The sequence below is a fragment of the Emydura macquarii genome, unplaced genomic scaffold (assembly GCF_026122565.2).
Source record: "Emydura macquarii macquarii isolate MOO-44397 ecotype Brisbane River unplaced genomic scaffold, CSIRO-AGI_Emac_v2 contig_1041, whole genome shotgun sequence".
Lineage (NCBI taxonomy): Eukaryota > Metazoa > Chordata > Testudines > Chelidae > Emydura > Emydura macquarii.
The window spans coordinates 1,575,344-1,594,424 of NW_027131178.1; the positions used below are offsets into that span (position 1 = coordinate 1,575,344).

The following is a 19,081-nucleotide window of genomic DNA, read 5'->3' on the forward strand; positions in this document are numbered from 1 at the left end:
TTGACTTATGTTTATAAGATGACCATTGCAATCTCTCTTTTAAAACAGGCTTGTTTCACTGCAGTTAGAAATGCATGCAAAAGAAAAACAAATAGACTGTCTTTTCATTGTGTGTGTGTGTGTGTGTGTGTACTGCACCTAGCACAAGGAGGCCCCAATACTTCACTGGGACTTCTAGGCATTACTGTGATAATGGTGGTGGCAGCTATGATGATGATTAATGCCCATCTAGGATATTAAGGAGACAAGGCGAGTGAAGTAATATCTTTTTTTTTTTAAAGTATATTTTTAACTCACCCACCGTGTCTCTAATATCTTGGGACAAGTATACAACAGCTATAACAACACTGCAAATATTGCAACATATTGTTTGCAATATTTAGCTCAGACACTATGCCAGACCTATAGAGCTCGGTGTAGCTCGAAAGCTTGTACCTTCCACGGAAGCTGGTCTAATAAAATATATTGCCTCTCTCATAGTCAGGATATCCGTTATGTAAAATGCTACGTCAAAATCTTCATTCATTCCTATCCAGTCCCACTAGGGGGAAGTAGCTTCAAATCAAACACAGCTAACAGTTCTCTGTGTGTATAAATGAGAGTAGATAACCAGTAGGAGTTCTGTTTCCTATTTCCTGGGTTAGGTATCTAGACATCTGAAATCTGCTGAATAGCTATTGTTATTGAATTAGGAGGATACCCTGAATTACTCACTCCTCTACTCCTTTTACTGGTTCCACAACTGAAACTCCTGCTCTTCATCTTCAAGGATCTGTACAGCTCTGCCCCTTCCCTGTTTTTCATCGCTTGGGTCCAGTTCTTCTCTTGGAATAACTCTGTTGAAGTTAATACAGCTTCACTAGTGTAAAATTGGTCTGAGTGGAGAATCCTTAAAATCTGTCTCTTTCCCCAGTCTCTCTAAGAATGAATTAAATTCTCCTCTTAGCTGTAGTGACTTCAATGGGGCTGCACCTGTGTAACTGAAAGGGAGGATTTGGGCCCAATGTCCCACACCTCCAAGCTAACATTTGACATTCTAGGCAAATGTAAATGTAAATTCTAGGCTAACCTAATGTAATGTGACCCTTGTAATGCAAGCAAATGCATAACCGTATTGCATGTACTGTCCTTCCCCTTGTGTCATGTCTGCCTCCAGCATTTAATTCTGTGTCTAACCTAGGTTGGAAGATGTTTGGAGCAGTGACTCTGGACCTGATACTCCACAAGGTAGGTGTAAAACATTACCTGGTGGGTCAGGATGGTAACTCACTGCAAATGACTACACAATGTGCATGATAGTGGAGAATTAGGTCCCATTGACCAGGTTCTGGCCCTTGCTCTGGCTGGTTTGTGTGTTTCTGATGGCATGAAGCAACTAGACAGCATCTCTAATGAAACTAGATTCCTCTCAGATAAGGGAATCTCTGGGTGGCATAAACCCAGCGTAGCTGACTCTATATACCATCTGCCCTTGGCTCAATTGACAAGGAAGCATGTTGGAGGTATAAGAAAGTGTGGTCAGAGCACAATGCACTCCAGTGATTCTGGGTTAGAAAAACAGCCCCAGCCCATTCCAGCTGGTGCAAGTTAGAGCACCTTTGAGGGTGAGGATGCTCCAACTTGTGCGTAGGGTCAAAATAGCTCTTGGTGGCCTCCAAAATCAGAGGGGATGGAAATGTGATAGAAAGCCACCTATGGTGCCTGCTTCAGGTTCAACTGAGGATTTGGCCCCATGTCTTTTTCTCTGTAAAACACCATAAGCATCTATTGTCCTGTGTACCATGTTGAAGAAAAGCAGGAGCAGCAAAAGAAAGGATTAGGGACCTTCTCTGCTCCTTCTGCCACAGAAGCTATTGGGAGTTTTGCCATCGACAGCAATGAGAGAACAGGATCAAGCCTTATGTTTTTATAGTTGAGAAACTGAAAAGAGCTTGTTGGGTTTTGTGCAGGATAGCAACATCCAGGAACATGCTGGCTAATGTGTGTGTAGATGATAACCTCAGCCACTGAAATGAACCAATGAGTGCAGTAAACACAGATGACAGGAATTTGCTAGAATGGAGCAGGAGCAGACAAGCCAGTCATATGCCTGCAGTTTGACTGAGGGATTCAGCCATCATAACAAGTCACCAGAGGAAATTTGGAGCTGTTTATAAATGTTATCAGGACATGGCATTAAATATCTGTTCTGAGGCAACTTTCCTCTCTTTGTAATGCATGTTACATATTATCCACTCTCTGTAATAGACAGTATAGAGTATACTACCCCATGTGGTCACTGAAGGGAAAGAGAAACAAAAGATATGAGCATTTGATTTAGTAGGATGAGATCTGACAGCATGTTTGTTTCAGTAAAAGCCAGTCCTCAGTGCACTTGTAGATTTGGTTACAAAACAAGCCATGAACACCAATAAAGACAGTAGTAATTCATTGTAAATTTCCAGCATGTAATATATTTATAAATTATGTCAACAGAGAAGTTACAGGCCTTGCTCTTCACTGATTTGCCCCTTATGTGTAGTTATTTACATCTGTGCAGAGTGTAAATTGCTACCCCCAGTGTGAGGGAGAGGAGTGTGTTGATTTGTTAGCATACATTCTGATTAGGCACCACTGCCCCATGGTTGTTGGACCCAGAATTGCTGTACCGAACATCAATGGCCTGATACAGCTGCTAGCTAATGGAAAGTCTCCTCTGGCAGGGTCCTGTACTTTTAGAGCAGTAGAATCTGAATTTTATGCTTGTTGTCACAGTGAAGCTCATGAAGGTTGTGGTGTGAAGCAGAATGAACCTATAAATCCCTAGATGGCTATGGATTTGTTCTGATGGTAAGAACAAGTACTAACACCTTTCCTCACCCCTGACACACATGGGTAGAGCACCTGAAAAGCCAGAAGGGACTATGGCTCCGGGCCTCAAAATAACAAGAATTAGGGCTAAAAATAGCAGCCTATTGTTATTCATGGCAGTGCCCCATGGCAGCTGCTCAGCTACTGTAACAGTTGTATTAATAATGTATTTGACCAATTCAGTCCCTAGGAATGAAGAGAGACAGAGAGCTGGGAGACTGGAATTGACTCCTATTACTTTGTGCTCCTGTCCCAGAGTAGGTTCCAAGATTGCCATGGTACCATACAACTAAATTACTATACAGTCTAATCATAATAGTAATAATTAGTAATACTTTGCCTTTATATAGCATTGATCATCTTGGAGCACTTTACACATGATGATAAAGCTTCACAAAACCCCCTTGAGTGAGATGGGCATCATCCCTGAATGACAGATGAGACAAGGGAATTCTTTATTCACAAAAGGCACAATTTGCCTGGGGAACCCATTGCCACATGATGTTATTGAGGCCAAGAGTTTAGCAGAATTTTTAAAAATGGACATTTGTGTGGATACCTAGAAAACCCAGAGTTATAGTCAATAATAAAAATAAAGCGTTTTTGGTAGGGCTATAAGCCCTTGTGCGTTGGGGTTTATGCCAATCTCTAAATTTTGGGAGTCAGGAGGAAATTTTCCCTGGGGACAGGTTATCTCACAACTGCCTCTTGCAGGCTTCCTTGCACCATCAGCTGTTTTTGGACACCGTTGGAGATGGTAAGAACCTCACAATCTGTCCCAGTGAAATTGTGACTCATCTAAGAGCATACAAAAAGCCTGTGCTAGAAGTCGGAACAGAACTCAGGCCTTCTGATTGAGCACAATGATTTGTGCTACGCTCAAAAGTGTGCTAGGCACTGCACAGAACAAACAGGCAGTCCTCCCATGAAGTGTTTACAGTTTAGGATTATAAATCATAAATTATCTGGAAAAGGGGGTGAACAGTCAGGTCGCAGAATTTGCAGATGATACAAAATTACTCCAGATAATTAAGTCCAAAGCTGACTGCAAAGAGCTACAAAGGGAGCTCACTAAACTGGGTGACTGAGGAACAAAATGGCAGATGAAATTCAATATTAAGTGCAAAGAAATGCACACTGAAAAAAAAATAATACCAACTGACGTGCCTAAGTGCCGTGTTTTGATAAGGTTATCAAGATTACCAGAGACAAACGGCCTCCTAAATCACGGGGGCGGTTTGAAGGGTGCTTTAAGGCACTAAGGCGATTCGTATATATCCCCTTTTAAGACAGAGTGTAAGGCTTGGAAATGTTAACTTAGAAAACCTAGCAAACTTCCCAGAAAAACTTGACAGGCTTACTCAGATTCTTAACCATTTAATAGTCTTTATTTATCAACTTGCTACAACTACTTCAATTGAATCTTTCTTTTACTGATCTTTTTTTATTTTATATAATTACAAACAACAAAAAATTGAATACAATGATTAAATTCTAGACACAACACTTACTAATACAACAACTAGTAACTTAAACAAATTATTTTACCACAAATCTTGTTCCCTTATTCTATTACAAACTCTCAAAACACAAACAAAACTAAAAAAGCAAAAAAACCTTACGCATGCAACACTAACAACGGTCACTATTACTATTATGCTTACAATAGTTCCTGGAACATAAGTAGAATTGGTATTTTTAAACAAACATTGACATTGAGTACTCACCACATATAGAAATGAACTCAGCAGCAGCAGAGATAGCAGATGTTTCATGACCTGGTCTTTCTATTTAGAATTCTATTTTTTCATCCAGGTGGAACCTCTATCGTATTCACACCCAGGTTATTTTCATCCAGGTGGAACCTCTATCGTATTCACACCCAGGTTATCATCCGCAGGACAAGTCCCACCGGGTTATCAGCTCAGTTATCTAACTGTTCTAAGGAAATATAGTGACGACGGAGCTGGAAAGAGGCCAGATGGCTGATCAGACCCTCTTGCAGACACGATTCAGGTGTTCCCCTTGGGGAGGCTTGGTGGTCCTTACAACAAGTCTCTTCGATTTTTTGCTTTGTCTGACAACCCTTTTATCTCCACTCCTGCCTATACATCCGCCAAACCAATCATGGGCGTTTTCTACGTCACTTTGTCGGTCCCTCCTTGAGGAATTCCTAGGCCAGGAGTTTATCCTTGACCAGGTGTAACTTGCCAATTAAAAGTCGCCAAATATGGGCCTGGAACTGCTGGGTTCACAAGTCCCCCTTATTTCAAATGTAATCGGTCATTTTTTGGTTAGGCCAGGGCTTTTTGCTGCCTTTGAGTTCTCTCCCCCATGCGGCTCATAACTCACATTTTCTTATCTCAAAACTAACAACTTCCCCTTATCTACTACAAAAATAATTGGTTACAAAACCTTAAAGCACAATTAACAACTTTCAATAGATTCTTTCATTTATCACATGTAAATTGGTTACTTGTTCCTCTCTCAACATGGACTCGGGGCACACACATAATACAATGATTTTAACCCATTACGACACCAACTATACATATAAAATGATGGTGTCTAAATTAGCTCTTACCAATGTTGGGGTCATCGTGGCTTGTTCTCTGAAACCATCTGCTCAATGTGCAGTGACAGTCAAAAAAGCTAACAGAATGTTTGGAGCCATTAGGGAAAGGATAGATAAGACAGAAAAATATAATGCCACAATATAAATCCATGCTGTTCCCACACCTTGAATACTGTGTGCAGTTCTGGTCCTGCTGTCTCAAAAAGCTTGCCACATGACAAAAGGACATAAAAAGCAGCTTCATCATCTCTATCTTGTCTTCATTCCTGCTTCCTACCTCTGGATCAACATCTTTACAACTGAAGCTGTGAAACAAAGGACTGAGACCCCCCCCTCCCCCAGGTACTGGATGTACTCCAGAGGAACTGTACAAGCCTGCAAACTCCAATACTGCTAAGAATCTGATATATATGGACTTTAAAGTCATTTGTATGCAACTGATTGCTTTGATCATTTAACATCTCTCATCTTGTTTGTTTCTTTTCTTTTATAATAAATCTTTAGTTTTAGTTACTAAAGGATTGGCTGGCAGAGTGGTATTTTGGGTAAGATCCAAACCAGTATTGGTCTGGTAATGTGGCTGACCCTTTGAGGATCAGGAGAACTTTTGGTAAAGGGAATAGTATGGCCGTTCTTGTGTTCTAGGATTTAGACATGACCCAGCCATTGAGAGCAAGATCAAAGAAGATGGGGGAAGGGGGAGAGTTGAACCAGGCTCCAGCAATAAGGTCATGCGGTGTGTGAATTGGTTAGGTCAGGAACGTTTCCATTGGTTCACTTCTCATAGGCATTGCAGTGGAAGTGAGTGTTAAGGAGGGATCTGGATGTCATGTGGGTGGAGATTGGCAAACTGGTTGTGGAGAGTGTTCCATCATTGGGGGCAGCATGGAAAGGGGTTTGTTTTGGCTGCTACCCATTGGAATGCAAGCCCTTGGTAACTAATGCTCTTGAGTAAAAATAAACTGAGTGGCCTTCCAGTAAGCAGAACCTTTATTGGAACAAGCTGGTTTGTAGTCTAGAGATGTTAATAATTAACATGGAGGCTTAACAAGCAATAAAAGGGGCCTAGGAGGCAAAGAGTTTCCACTGAGAATCAAAAATGTGTGCATGCAAGCATGCACAGAACAGCAGGAATAAATGGTCACCATGCAAGTTTGCGGACGACACTAAGCTGGGGGGAGTGGTAGATACCCTGCAAGGTAGGGATAGGATACAGAGTGACCTAAACAAACTGGAGGATTGGGCCAAAAGAAATCTAATGAGGTTCAACAAAGAAAAGTGCAGAGTCCTCCACTTAGGAAGAAAGAATCCCATGCACAGCTATAGACTGGGGACCGACGAGCTGGGCAGCAGCTCTGCAGAAAAGGACCTGGGGGTAACAGTGGATAAAAAGCTGGATATGAGTCAGCAGTGTGCCCTGGTTGTCAAGAAGGCCAATGGCATATTGGGCTGCATTAGGAGGGGCATTGCTAGCAGGTCACGGGAAGTGATTATTCCCCTCTATTCGGCATTGGTGAGGCCGCATTTAGAATATTGTGTCCAGTTTTGGGCCCCCCAATACAAAAAGGATGTGGACAAGTTGGAGAGAGTCCAGCGGAGGGCAACAAAAATGATTAGGGGGCTGGAGCACAGGACTTATGAGGAGAGGCTGAGGGAACTGGGCTTGTTTAGTCTGCAAAAGAGAAGAGTGATGGGGGATTTGATAGCGGCCTTTAACTACCTGAAAGGGGGTTCTAGGGAGGATGGGGCTAGGCTGTTCTCGGTGGTGGCAGATGACAGAACAAGGAGCAACGGTCTCAAGTTGCAGGGAGGGAGGTCTAGGTTGGACATTAGGAAAAAGTTTTTTACTAGGAGGGTGGTGAAGCACTGGAATGGGTTACCTAGGGAGGTGGTGGAATCTCCATCCTTAGAGGTTTTTAAGCTGCGGCTTGACAAAGCCCTGGTTGGGATGATATAGCAGAGGTTAGTCCTGCTTTGAGCAGGGGGTTGGACTAGATGACCTCCTGAGGTCCCTTCCAACTCTATGATTCTATGCAGCAGGTGAATTTAACTTACAGCACTGAACCTGGCAGCTTTCAAATAGAAGAAATCCAGACATGCAATAATGAGAGTGCTTACCAAGAGAGATGCAGCAAGCTTTATACACACAGAAAAGCAAAGCCAGGGGTGTAGATGAAATTAGTGTAAATAAGAGAAGAATTTGCTGTAACGTTCCCAGGATTGCTAACATTTTTTGGTTTGAATTAGTCTAATAGACTAATAGATAGTGTTGAAAAGTGTGGGCTGATTTGACTTGAGTTAACAAAGCAGGCAAGGGAGCCAGTGGGGAGGTTGACAAGTACTTGCTCACCAGCCCTGGAGAACAAAATTGTTAGCATAGGTACAGTGAAGGCAGCAGGTGCGGAAGCTTCCCCTATGCAACTGCACGCCACATGCCTCAGTCCTGATCTGCAGGGGGACAGCTTCTTTGAGTCCTAATTGAGTGTTTATTTCTTCCGTGTATGTAGCCATGTAATGGTTATGATTTTTTTTATGTGCTGTGCCTTTACATTTATAGGAGTCACCTGGAGACGTCTGCCATTTTGTGCTGGGTTCAGATGCCGCCTGTAACAGAAGAGATACACCCACAACAGATGCTATCCTGGAGACTTTAACTATGTTTTCTTGCTTGATTGGCTTCCCTCCATCTACCTTAAAAGTCATTGGACAGAAAAGACCGAGCTGCTCTGGGTCATTTTCACTTCTGTCCTCATTGCCATTTGCCTTTGTTGTATCTTCCATCCTTAGAGCAACCTTGTACTTCCCATGGTAGCCATGTTCCACTTACACAACAGAACTGTAGACTGGTGCTGGGGGTGGCTCATGAGTGCAGGAAGTGGACAAACTGGACTCAGAATATGGAACACGCTCCTGCAAGAGAGAAGAATGATCACAGATCTGTCTTGAGTTCAGGACTAAATGCAAAACTCATTCAATAGATTTTTAAAGCCAGAAGAGTCCATTATGATCAATTAGGCTGACCTCCTACATAACATAGACCAGGGAATTTCATCCAGAGTGATTCCTGCCTCCCGCTCAGGCATCTTTGACTTAGCTTTCCCTCAAACTTGCTTCGCACACAATACACCCATTCTCTCACTTAGTGTCTAATTATTTCCTCTACAGGCTGGGAAGAAAAAAAAACACCATTCGGAGACTGCTATTGATATTTCTGTATTGAAATGCTTGAGGAAGTGCACAGATACTACAGTGCTGATAACCTAGATCATGCCCATTCTGGTTTGAACTCTGCTGCTAATGCATGGGTAGACGTGCTACCTCCAGGCATATATGTCAGGCTTATTGCTTTTTTGTTTCCAGGTTGTCTGGAACAAAGAATAAAACAGGTGGTGACGCCTAGCAAAGTTTTTAAAAAGTCATCGCCATGACAAACAGAAACTGAGGAGTGGTTGGATCAGCAAAACTCCCAATAGCACAGATGAGAGGGTGTGTGTATGTGATAGTGATGATAGTAATTAGGGAAGTATGTATTACCTTTCACCTTTAGGCGCTGTTGGCTGATCCCCTGCCAGGATTCACTTCTGTATATGGAGCCTCTGAGGTTTTAAGCTGCTATTTTTACTTTGCACAATCAATGGCTCCTCTTTAAGGGTAAAAAATTACTGATGTGTGTTTAAAACATGATTTTCTGTGAGTTGTATCAAAAGCTGCTCCCTGCTTCAGCACAGCACTCTCCAGGATCAGCTCCTAGAATGCATGGGAAATCTGGGGAGGGGGAGGTGTTCCCTGGCCATTTACACAAGCTATTTTCAACACTAGAAAAATGGTAAATTTCAGAAACATGGGTGGGTAATTTTTCAACCATAACAATAATAGTAGAGTAACAATGATTTGATATCTAGTCGTCAGAATGTGCTCAACACTGAATGAGGCACAAAAAGAAAGACAGTTCCTACCCCAGCCATTTTCACCTCCTTAGAGTAACACCATTCATGTTATAACTACTTTGTGTAGAGAGATGGTTGTATGAATTTGGAGTTATCAAACCACATAACTAGGAATATAGGAATTGCCAGACTGGAGCAGGCCAGGGCTCCATCTAATTCAGCATTCTGTCTTCAACAGTGGACAGCACCAGCTGCTTTTGAGAAAGGTGACTAGAAGTGCCAGATTTACCTTCTCTAAACCATTCATTACCTAGTATACCTTTGTATTGCGTGTGGCAGAGTAGCTGGTACGTTCTACCTGGATGTGCCTGGAACAGTTGGCAACATGGCAGGTGCATTCCACCTAAAACTTTTGTCAGCAGAGCAGGTGTGATCTCTCTGAAAACACCTATAGCATTGTGCATCACAGCGGGGGTTTTCTACCTGGATAAATCTGCATGTACAGCAGGATTCTGGGTGTATTCTCTCCATATGTACCTGCAGCAGAGAAGGTGTGCTCTATGGGACTGTACCTGGTGCACTCCGTAGCATGGTAGGTGTATTCTACCTTAGCATACCTGGGACATTCAGCTAAAATAAGGTAATTAAATGTACCTAACACAGGTCTTGCTTTTCAACATCAAGAGAAGTTAGCATGCAAAACAAACTGATTGCCCCCACCCAGGAGAGCAATTTGCAGTGCAGTGCAGTGAGCTGTGATAAGGTTACTCAAAGACTATTCACAGGTGTGTCTTTAAGATAAATAGGGAAAAGCAATCTATATCACAAACCATACAAGAGGGAAAGCAAAGGCAAACCTGATATGGGCTTTACAAATCAAGTCTAGCAGGATGCCCAAATCCAGTTTACCTTCTCCCATAGAGATGTTTATGGTACTTCTTTCCTACAGATTCATTCTCTGGCCTCAATCTGCCTGTTAAGCAGATACTCCATAGGGTGACATCTGCAAAGCACTACCATTTGGAAAGCTGTAGGACTATAATAATACCACCTCACCCTTACACAGTGGCTTTTCATCAGTAGATCTCAAAGCTCACTTTACAGATAGGGAAACTAAGTCACAGAGTGACATGACTTACCTAAAGTCACCCAGCAACCTAGCCAGAAATAAAACCCAGTTCTCTTGAGTTAGTCCAGTGCTCTATCCCCTAAGCCACACTGCTTGGTTGTTCATACCACTCTACAGCAGTGAGCCTCCCATCCAGGGTTGACAGACTTGAGTGCGTGAGGCTCGTGCTACCTCGCTAAAAAAATAGCTGCATAGATGTTGCAGTGGGGGCTCTGATACCTAGGGTGGAGGGTGGGCTTCAGAGCCCGAGATCTAGCCCAAGCTACAACTTCAAAGTGCTGTCTACACAACTATTTTTAAAGCACTAGGGGCTGTCAGCCTGGGCCTGCATTGCAGATAAGCATAGGAGACACGTCATCCTGGCCACCATGCTGCACTCCCTCTTGCAAGGAAAGGAAAAGTAAGTTCCATCCAGAGACCATATATCCTTGAAGGGAAACACACAAGGATCTTGCTTATTCCTTCGTGCTCCTAGCAGGCATGTCCAGCCTTCAACTCTTTCCATTGTCTTCAATGGTCTATGATGGCCATTTAGCAAGTATTATTGCAATAGTTATAATATTACTGACAGCCAGTCAGAGAGATCAGTCTGGCCGGTCCCCTTCACCACAGGCTCTGAGTTCTTACCCAGTTATGTCTAGCAGGCTAAAGCCATGTCATGGTAGTGGGTCATAATTGCAACCTGCTGTTAATTCACAGAATGCTGGCAGCTTCCCGCCAGCCAGACACATGGGTGCTTAGGAAGATGAGCTGAAGCCTTCAGAGGGATATTTGCAATGTCAGTAGGCTCACAATGAGACCATATTTTCTTCCTCATATTTTTGCATATAATGATTTATATATGGCTCCTCTGCTCTCCCCTAGTAAACACTTCAGTGCTCTTACTATTATTATTATTTTTTTTTGTATTACCGTAGCACCTAGCAGCCCTAAGCATGGACCAGGATCCCATTGCACTAGGCATCAACGCTACATAAACAAACCAAGATGCCCATTCATTGGCTGGAAGAGGGGGAAACAATAGAGATTAAAATTGTACAAAAGGTTATTTCATTGCATTTTTTTAAAAAGTGCCTTGATTTTAGCACCTTGGCTGTGATACGTAACAGTAATTAGGGTTATAAGAGAAATTGTTATAAATAAAACACCATACAACCACAGAAATCAGAGCTGGAAAAGACGAATTAGGTCACCTAGTCCACAACCATTGCTTCTGTAGCTCTGTGCGTGTGCTGTGGTCTGCATAGTGTAGTCCTGTGACCTAATGACTCAGCCATGGGGAGTTCCACCACTTTCCTAACAATCTAATAGATCTTCTTTTTAGGATTTTTTCCCCCTGACTTTTCAGCCTCAGTTTCCCCCTATTCAATTGCATGTCTGTGCAGTCCCAAGTAGCTCCTGGATGCGGTTGTGGAGTCTATGGTTGTGATCCAAACCTAATGCACATGCAGTAGCATTGATCTAGTAGGACTGGAGCGGCCAGAATCCCTGCAAGCACGAGGGGTTAAAGAAGGGTGAATAGTTATGAGACTGAAACACGGTAGTTTAGCAATCAGAATACAAATGCCTACTGAATTTTGTTTGCAGTGCTTTTGTAGCTCCGTTGGTCCCAGGATATTAGAGAGACAAGGTGGGTGAGGTAATATCTTTTACTGGACCAACTTCTGTTGGTGAGAGAGACAAGTTTTTGTGCTTACACAGAGATTTTTTTCAGGTCTGGGAAAAGGATTCAGAATGCGTACTGAATTTTGTTTCATGTTCACATTTAGGCCTGCACTTTACAAGCTCTATGCTCTTGAGCTACATGGGAAATTTCACGGATATCTATGGGGCGGCAATGTCTATTGAGGGCATTTTATGGCCCTGTGTGTGACATGGCATCAGTGTAGAAAGAACAAATGCTGGCTATAGCACAATTTACGTTACCAAGTAACACCTGGCATTCATACAGCGTCTCCTTTCTCAAAAAAGATAATTAACTATACAAGGGCCCACTTCTGGGGAGGAGACCAGCCTACAGAACAAAGAACAAGAGAGCGGGAGGGAAAGTTTTGGCTGAGGACGTCAGGGCATAGCTCCACTGTTTGTCCGCACAGAGATCAAACAGGAACTCGTTATGAAGACACACACAGGGCACTGAGTGGAACTCAGATTTATTATCTTCCTTAGAAAGATGAATGGATTTGAACCTGGGGGGGAAAAAAATGTTTGCCTTCCAAACTTTGGGTCTGACTCAGTGAGGTGCAGAGCACTCAACTCCAACGGGAGATGAGGGCACGAAGCGTCTCTCAGGGTCACGCTTCTGCGGGCTTTGAATATTAGGTTACTCCTCTCCAGCATGCGACAGTGCTCTAACCACTCAAGAGAAAAGAAACCAGTCACCTGTGAGTAGAGTCGCGCTTGGTAACATAGGGTTATTTGATATAATAAACTGTCTCCTCGTGTCGGAAATTACAAAACAACAGCTCAGTGGAGGATGCAGAAAGGGGCTTAATCCCGAAACAGCTGCGAAACTAGTTCATTTCCCAATCTACTGTATTTACACCAAAGCAGTTGCAAGCCAGTTCCCCTTTTAAAACAGAAGAATCTTCCATCCCATGCACCCTCATCGAAATCCCTGGGGTTGGGCAGGGCAGAATTTGGCCCAGGGTAAGCAAAGAAAATCAATCAGGATCCAAAATTCGTATAGGTTGCAAGACTAGACCTGAGCTGAACAGATTTCAGATTAAACAGATTAAAATGGCAGCAGCTGCTGGCATCTTGTCTACACTGGGGGCACCTACTCACTGGTGGAGCTGTACTGGAAGCATCAACAGTGGGAAATTTTAATGGGAAAAAAATCTAACATCAATACAGCCATAGCTCCTTATCCTGCAGCTTCTTGCACACAGGGGGACTGAAGTACCTGCTTGGACTTACACTGATTTTGGTAGGACAGTCACTCCCAGCAGAAGCCCCACTGAAATCAATGCAGGGACAGCAGTCCATCTTCATGCAAATAGTTGCAGGACAGGAGCCTGAGTGTCTGAATGGCTGCAGAGGAACAAGACGTTTTTCTGGATTGCTATCGGCCACCTGGAATGGGTTACCTAGGGAGGTGGTGGAATCTCCATCTTTAGAGGTTTTTAAGATGAGGCTTGACAAAGCCCTGGCTGGGATGATATAGCTGAGGTTAGTCCTGCTTTGAGCAAGGGGTTGGACTAGATGACCTCCTGAGGTCCCTTCCAACTCTAATATTCTATGATTCTATGACCTCAAAATTCACAGGAGATGCCTGATTTTTTACAGGTCTATTCCATGTCTCATAAAATTACCATGCAGGATGTTAAAGCCTCCTATGTGAGTACCCTGAGCTGCGTGCAGGGCCAGAACACCATGATTTGAGGCTGTAATCAACCATAGCACAACACAGAAATGCCATCGTGATTTGGCAATATGGTGTGAGTCAGAGATTCCATCTCATAAAATAAGGACAAGGATCTTGTGGGTTCTTCCTATCCAGAAACTGTTGTTTCAAAGTCATTTTTTTAATACCTTGCCAAAAAAGAACACGCAGATCTGGAAATATTACCAAAAATGCAATCATCTAAAAGAAATCAAACCTGTGTATAGGGGATGCAAATAGGCTTTCTGCTGCGGGTGTCTAGAGCTGAGGATTGCTGATTTTTGTCGGTAATAGATAAGAATTTAGATTAGTAAAGGAGGGAAGGGAGAAGAGATAAAGATTTATAGAGTATTATGTTGTGACAAAATAGAGGAACCACAGTTTAAAGTAGGCGTGGGGGTGTCTGTTTCAGTGTGTGCATGCATGCATGTGACTGTGTGGGTGCAGGTTAATGTGATTGTGTCAGTGTATTACATTGTGTATGTGATTTTTGTGTGCGTGCCTCTGTGGAACACTGTGGATGTATACACAGTACTTTGTGCTTTGTGTCAGTATGTTACATTGTGTGTGTTTATGTGACAGTGTCAGAGTGTGAAAGTGTGTGATTGTGTGTGTTTTAAAGTGTATATGTGAATGTAATTCCTGTCTGTCACAAAAGAGGGGGGAGGGTCAAAATGTGTGTGTTTATGCGCATTTGTGTCAGAGTGTGTGTTTGGGGAGGGCAATATATGTTTGTGCGTATGAAAGGGGAGAATGGTATGTGTGTCTGAATTGGATTGTGTGTCACATTGGGTTGTGTACCAGGGTGTGCGGAGGGGTTATTGTGCAGAGGTCAGGCTGTGTGTGTACCAGGGAGTGTGGAGTTGTCACTGTGTGTGTGGAGAGGGATCAGGGGTGTCGAGGGACCACTCTTTGGGTGGGGGATCATCAGGCAATGCATGTATTGGGTTGGGTGTATGGAGGGGTCACTGTGTATCTACCAGTGGTTATGGAGGGGGCCGTGTGTGTGTACCGGGGTGGGGGGAGGGATCAGGCTATATGTGCACCAGGTGTGGGGGGTATTGGGGGAGTGTGGTCAGCGTGTGTGTACCACGAGTTGAGGAGGGGTCACTGTGTGGGGGATGGTACTGTGTGTGTACCATGCGGTGTTGGGGATGGTGTCAGTGTGTATATTAGGGATGTGGGGGGATTGGACTGTGTTTATACCAGGGGGTGGGAGGTCACTGTGTGTACCAGAGGGTGTGGGGAGGTCACTGTGTATGGGATGTCAGTGTGTATATGTGGGGCAGTGTGTGTACAAGGGTGTGGAGGAGCAGTATGTGTACCAGGGTTGGGGGGCAGTGTGTGTAGCAGGGTGTGTTTGTTGGAGGGGCAGTGTGTGTACCACGGGTGTGTTTATGGGGGGGCAGTGTGTGTAGCAGGGTGTGTTGGGGGGGCAGTGTGTGTAGCAGGGTGTGTTGGGGGGGCAGTGTGTGTAGCAGGGTGTGTTTGTTGGAGGGGCAGTGTGTGTACCACGGCTGTGTTTATGGGGGGGCAGTGTGTTGTAGGGTGTGTTGGGGGGGCAGTGTGTGTAGCAGGGTGTGTGTAGTGTGTGTAGCAGGGTGTGTTGGGGGGGCAGTGTGTGTAGCAGGCAGTGGGAGAAGATTAGTGCACAGGGAATCAGTGTGCACAAAGCAGTGGGCGGGGTCTCACTGGGGGGCCAGTGTGGGTATGGGGCTGAGTGTGTACCAGGCAGTTGGGGGGGGTCTCACTGTGGGGGTCTATGTGTACCAGGCAGTGGGGGACTCACTGGAGGGGGTCGGTGTGTACCTGGTGGTGGGGGGTTCACTGGGGCGATGTGTCCCAGGCTGTGGGGGAGGGGCTCACTGGGGGGTGGTGGGGGCGGTGTCTCCCAGGCGGTGGGGGAGGGGCTCACTGGGGCGGTGGGGGTCGGTGTGTCCCGGGCGGTGGGGGAGGGGCTCACTGGGGCGGTGGGGGTCGGTGTGTCCCGGGCGGTGGGGGAGGGGCTCACTGGGGCGGTGGGGGTCGGTGTGTCCCAGGCGGTGGGGGAGGGGCTCACTGGGGCGGTGGGGGTCGGTGTGTCCCGGGCGGTGGGGGAGGGGCTCACTGGGGCGGTGGGGGGGGTCCCAGGCGGTGGGGGAGGGGCTCACTGGGGGTGGTGGGGGTCGGTGTGTCCCAGGCGGTGGGGGAGGGGCTCACTGGGGCGGTGGGGGTCGGTGTGCACCAGGCGGTGGGGGAGGGGCTCGCTGGGGGCGGTGGGGGTCGGTGTGTCCCGGGCGGTGGGGGAGGGGCTCACTGGGGCGGTGGGGGTCGGTGTGTGTCTCACTGGGGCGGTGGGGGCGGTGTGTACCAGGCGGTGGGGGAGGGGCTCACTGGGGCGGTGGGGGTCGGTGTGTCCCAGGCGGTGGGGGAGGGGCTCACTGGGGCGGTGGGGGTCGGTGTGTCCCGGGCGGTGGGGGAGGGGCTCACTGGGGCGGTGGGGGTCGGTGTGTCCCAGGTGGTGGGGGAGGGGCTCACTGGGGCGGTGGGGGTCGGTGTGTACCAGGCGGTGGGAGAGGGGCTCGCTGGGGCGGTGGGGGTCGGTGTGTCCCGGGCGGTGGGGGAGGGGCTCGCTGGGGCGGTGTTTACGGCTGTGCGGGTGGCTCCCGGCCCGTCCCGGCCCGTCCCGTCCCGGTGCAGAGCCGGGTCCCAGCCCGGGCTGGATGCGGAGCCAGCCCCCCGCTGCGAGGATCCCGCCCGGCCCGATCATCCGGATGCCGAGCGAGGCCGCCTCGGGCCGGGACTAGGCGCTGCCCGGTAGCGGCCGGGACAGTCACTGGAGCGGGGGCGGAGGCGGAGGCGGGCGGCCGCCGTGGGCAGGGCCATGCGCGGGGCAGGGCTCCCCGCCAGCCCCGGGCTCCGCCCCAGCCGCCCGTCCGGCCCTTCAGGCAGCCCCGGGCGGCAGAGATGCGCAGCCGGCCGGCGGCTCCATCGCGGGCAGCCTAGGGCAGTGGCTGCCGCTGCCAGGCTCTGCCGCGCTCCAGGATCGCAGGGACTCGGGAGCTGCTGCTGCTCGGGGCGCGGTGAGTCTGCAGAGACACCTCCTCTCCCGGGGCAGCCGTGGGAAAGTCCCGTGCGGCCCCCCCCCCGCCCCCCCCCATAGATGGGCACCCCCTGAGTGGCGCACAAATGGATGGCACCACTGTCCGCCCCCCCAGCCCCAGATGAACACCCCTTCTGTGTCCACATGGATAGATAGCTACCACTGTACTTCCCCCTTCTCAGCTGGGGGGCTAGGCTGAACACCTGTTGTATAGGTGCCTCTGTGTACCCCAGAGATGGGCATCTCCCCTTTTATGCACCAACAGAGATAGCCGTGCATGTACAGCAGGCCACACAGTGGTGATCCTGGTGGTGGGAAAGGAACATGGTCCAGTGGTTAGGACATAAGCCTGGGAAGCTTTCAGGTTCCTGGGCCAAAACCAGCTGCCCTTGCTCAAGCAAAGCCCTTGATTAACAACTGCATAAGGACTTGAGGTTTTGGCCCAATATTAGCACATCAGTGGGGCATATTTCTGATCTGCCTGTCTAAGGATGCACTCTTTTGTTTGTTTCTTTTCTGGGATGTGTTGTTTTCCCTCACACACACTTCCAGGGTGTATATTAGCTGTGGACCTGATCCAAAGCTCACTGAAATCCAACAAGGTGAGTCTTTCTATTGACTTCTATGACTTTTGGCTCAGGCCCTCTGTTGCTAGTATATTTCACTAATATTTGGAAAATGAGAACCCTGCACTTAAGGGAAAGAAACCCCAAATCTGCTTTTCCTTTTGCCAGTTTCTCTGCCTTGGTACTTAATAATTTAAAGGTCTATTTCTTACAACAAGCACTTAGAGAGGTCTAGAAGAAGTGTATAGGGGGTCTGTCAGTAACTCAGATCATTTTTTTTTCTGGATCTGTGTCCCCTGCCTCCTAGCCCCACCTTCATCACTGCTTAAAACCTCATGGCCAAATTTTGCTCTCAGTCACACAGTAACTTCTTTGAGGCTTACTCCAGTGGGACTGAAAGCAGAATCTCAGCCCCATGTGTATTTATTTATACACACACACACACAATTGCATGTAGTATATAAACACACTTTAGGGCGCTTGATACCTGAAATAAAAGCCCTCCGCCATTTCTGATTTCTGTGATTTTATGAGTGGTTCATTGTTGATTTCATCCTGCAGACAGACCACTTCCTCCTGCTGCTTGGCTCTGAGTACATTTTGTCTAGAGAAGGTTCCAGAGATCACTTCTGTTAGGCTCACTCAAGAGAAGTTAACTCAAGGGTAGATAACTTGACTTATCTCTGCAATGAAGACACAGCCTGAGTTTACAAATCACAGACTGCACTTCTTCTACCTTGACTGGTTAAGATTTAATATGTACTTGAGTTAAATGGCAATCCGACAAACCCTCCTGCACTCCACTTCTGAACGGGGGCAACTATGATTTGTATTGCTGATCTAATGGATTGTCAGAAGGAGACCTAAGGTCTATTTCTATCTCTGCCACTGTCTGGTAAAATAACTTGGGCAGCTCACTTAACTTCTCTGTGTCTCAGTTTACCCATCTGTAAATGGAGACTAACCCTCACCAACCTTTGTGAAGTACTTTGCTGAAAAGAACTCGAGGTGTTCAAAATATTAGTCGTAAATATGGTTGCTTATTTTGTGCTCTTTCAATTATTGCTGGCATGGAAAAAAAGGCTGCTTACCAGTATTCATAGGTGCTGGAACTAGGGGTGCTGTTGCACCTTGGCTTGAAGTGGTTTCCATCATATACAGGGTTTACAGTTTGGTTCAGTAGCTCTCAACACCCTCACTATAAAAATTGTTCCAGCGTCAATGCCAGTACTATATAATTATGAAAAATACAATAAAAGGTAAATGTGTTGTATGTAGCTCTATAACTGCTATTATTTTTTATGATGTGTACTGTCCCATTTAATTTCTAACAAGTCTGCCTGTCTAGAGGGCAGCTGCCGTTCAGTGCAGTATGTTACAGACAAGGCACGCGTGCTGCGCCTTATCCTGGAGACCTCACTTTTGTTACTTTTTGTTTGATTCCTATCTAAATCTAGTATAAAAAAATGTTCAGGCTGAAAATATATGGTTGCCCTTTGTATATGGGATAGAAATGTAACAGTGGATTATATAAATAAGTTGTGTTCCTCCTTTACCGTTAGGGGACAGTGTGAATTTATCTGGCTGTTGTCTAACAATTCCTAGAA

General features: G+C 46.1%; 1 long non-coding RNA gene across 1 annotated transcript; it reads left to right on the plus strand.

Annotated features, from left to right (window-relative positions):
• The first annotated feature begins 87 nt into the window (after positions 1-87).
• On the plus strand, positions 88-9,006 carry LOC137150920 (uncharacterized). The gene is made up of 3 exons (XR_010919117.1): positions 88-249; positions 1,181-1,227; positions 7,983-9,006. It is a non-coding gene; the product is annotated as an uncharacterized lncRNA (long non-coding RNA).
• The last annotated feature ends 10,075 nt before the right edge of the window (positions 9,007-19,081 follow it).